General features: G+C 27.9%; 1 non-coding gene across 1 annotated transcript in view; it reads right to left on the bottom strand.

The window, feature by feature from the left end:
* Nucleotides 1-394, bottom strand: part of LOC137236140 (small subunit ribosomal RNA) — a 1,995-nt gene extending 1,601 nt beyond the window's left edge. Inside the window, exon 1 of the ribosomal RNA XR_010948279.1 lies at nucleotides 1-394. This exon is cut by the window's left edge and continues 1,601 nt beyond it. This is a non-coding gene — a ribosomal RNA (small subunit ribosomal RNA).
* Between the last annotated feature and the right edge of the window lie 2,881 nt (nucleotides 395-3,275).

Raw genomic sequence — 3,275 nt, 5'->3', positions numbered from 1 at the left:
TCTCCGGAATCGAACCCTGATTCCCCGTTACCCGTTGCAACCATGGTAGTCCTAGATACTACCATCAAAAGTTGATAGGGCAGACATTTGAAAGATCTGTCGTCGGTACAGGACCATACGATCTGCATGTTATCTAGAGTTCAACCAATATAACGATCTATAAAGATCGCTTGGTTTTAGCCTAATAAAAGCACACGTTCCATAAGGTCCGTGTTTATATTGCATGTATTAGCTCTAGAATTACCACAGTTATCCAAGTAACTGTTAACAATCTATGGAACCATAACTGATATAATGAGCCTTTTGCGGTTTCACTTTTAATTCGTGTGTACTTAGACATGCATGGCTTAATCTTTGAGACAAGCATATAACTACTGGCAGGATCAACCAGAATTATATTTAAAAAATATAATAAAAATTATATTTTTTGTGTTTAATGTAAATAATATTACTCTGCATATGCAAACAACAATTTAAATAATGAAAGTGAACAAGTTATATATATATGAGCTTCGCTAATATATTTTGTGTAAGCGGCCTAGGTAAGGAAAACCTCACTTACTTTCATTGGTCGCTTAAAACACATCTGTATAAATATATCGACTTTATTAGCCCAAATATAATAAAGTTCAGCTAACAAAATTTTTGTTGCTTTATCTGTGCTGTGCTTCATTGTAATATTTCATTTACATTTTTCTCTTTGTAAATAATACTACCGTACAAGCAACAATTTAAATAATGAAAGTGAACAAGTTATATATATATGAACTTCGCTAATATATTTTGTGTAAGCGGCCTAGGTAAGGAAAACCTCACTTACTTTCATTGGTCGCTTAAAACACATCTGTATAAATATATCGACTTTATTAGCCCAAATATAATAAAGTTCAACTAACAAAATTTTAGTTGCTTTATTTGTACATTATTGTAATATTTCATTTACATTTTTCTCTTTGTAAATAATACTACCGTACAAGCAACAATTTAAATAATGAAAGTGAACAAGTTATATATATATGAGCTTCGCTAATATATTTTGTGTAAGCGGCCTAGGTAAGGAAAACCTCACTTACTTTCATTGGTCGCTTAAAACACATCTGTATAAATATATCGACTTTATTAGCCCAAATATAATAAAGTTCAACTAACAAAATTTTTGTTGCTTTATTTGTACATTATTGTAATATTTCATTTACATTTTTCTCTTTGTAAATAATACTACCGTACAAGCACCAATTTAAATAATGAAAGTGAACAAGTTATATATATATGAGCTTCGCTAATATATTTTGTGTAAGCGGCCTAGGTAAGGAAAACCTCACTTACTTTCATTGGTCGCTTAAAACACATCTGTATAAATATATCGACTTTATTAGCCCAAATATAATAAAGTTCAACTAACAAAATTTTTGTTGCTTCATTTGTACTTTATTGTAGTATTTAATTTTACAATTATTTATTGAATAAAGAATTTTCGTTCTCTTGTATATTTAAGAACGATATTTATTCATTTTGGTATTTCAGTAATAAAATTATTTTTATATACCATACATTTACTTAAATTTCCATTACATGAAACATATACATTTATTATAAAATGTATATCTTTTCTATGATATGAAATATAAAATTTCATTTATATCGAATTTATATTAATAAAATATTTTAAAAAGCATCTGCTTGCTTCTTGATGATGAGTAAAGTTAACATACAAGTTTTTTTAGAAACACATTGAAGTCAAAATTTTCATACATGTTATTTTTTATATGTGCGCGGCCGCAACACATTTTAACAGTATTTTGAAAATTTTAAAACTTTCATATATGTACTACTTAGTACTTGTATGAGAAACTTTCTCATACTAAAATTTGACAGTTAGTTTAGAATATGAAAACCAATATATGATCAACATTTTCTAATTTAACTAACAGTCTTACTAGGAATTATATCAAATATCAACACTTGATGTATTAATATTTGATTTAATAAGCTTAAATTTGCTTATTTTTACTTAGTTTTGCTTAGCTAAAACTAATTTTCATACATTTTTATATGTGTGCGGCCTCAGTGCAATGTTACCTCCTTGCACTTCATTGGTCGCAACACATTTTTCGTATGAGAAATTTTCTCATACTAAAATTTGACTGTTAGTTTAGAATATGAAAACCATTATATGATCAACATCTTCTAATTTAACTAACAGTCTTACTAGGTATTATATCAAATATCAACACTTGTTGTATTAATATTTGAGTTAATAAGCTTAAATTTGCTTATTTTTACTTAGTTTTGTCTTCACTTTTTCATTTCTGCTAGGAAACTTTCATACAAGCAACCATTTTTATAGAGTACTTGTTGCCGCAGCTCTAACAAGCGCCTCTAAAATTTGACTGTTAGTTTAGAATATGAAAACCATTATATGATCAACATATCCTAATTTAACTAACAGTCTTACTAGGAATTATATCAAATATCAACACTTTGATGTATTAATATTTAATTTAATAAGCTTAAATTTGCTTATTTTTACTTAGTTTTGCTTAGCTAAAACTAATTTTCATACATTTTTATATGTGTGCGGCCTCAGTGCAATGTTACCTCCTTGCACTTCATTGGTCGCAACACATTTTTCGTATGAGAAATTTTCTCATACTAAAATTTGACTGTTAGTTTAGAATATGAAAACCATTATATGATCAACATCTTCTAATTTAACTAACAGTCTTACTAGGAATTATATCAAATATCAACACTTGTTGTATTAATATTTGAGTTAATAAGCTTAAATTTGCTTATTTTTACTTAGTTTTGCTTAGCTAAAACTAATTTTCATACATTTTTATATGTGTGCGGCCTCAGTGCAATGTTACCTCCTTGCACTTCATTGGTCGCAACACATTTTTCGTATGAGAAATTTTCTCATACTAAAATTTGACTGTTAGTTTAGAATATGAAAACCATTATATGATCAACATCTTCTAATTTAACTAACAGTCTTACTAGGAATTATATCAAATATCAACACTTGTTGTATTAATATTTGAGTTAATAAGCTTAAATTTGCTTATTTTTACTTAGTTTTGTCTTCACTTTTTCATTTCTGCTAGGAAACTTTCATACAAGCAACCATTTTTATAGAGTACTTGTTGCCGCAGCTCTAACAAGCGCCTCTAAAATTTGACTGTTAGTTTAGAATATGAAAACCATTATATGATCAACATATCCTAATTTAACTAACAGTCTTACTAGGAATTATATCAAATATCAACACTTGA

This window comes from Eurosta solidaginis, unplaced genomic scaffold (assembly GCF_040869045.1).
Source record: "Eurosta solidaginis isolate ZX-2024a unplaced genomic scaffold, ASM4086904v1 ctg00001346.1, whole genome shotgun sequence".
Lineage (NCBI taxonomy): Eukaryota > Metazoa > Arthropoda > Insecta > Diptera > Tephritidae > Eurosta > Eurosta solidaginis.
The sequence above is the reverse complement of the archived record's forward strand: the minus strand, read 5'-3'. Positions and strand labels throughout refer to the sequence as shown.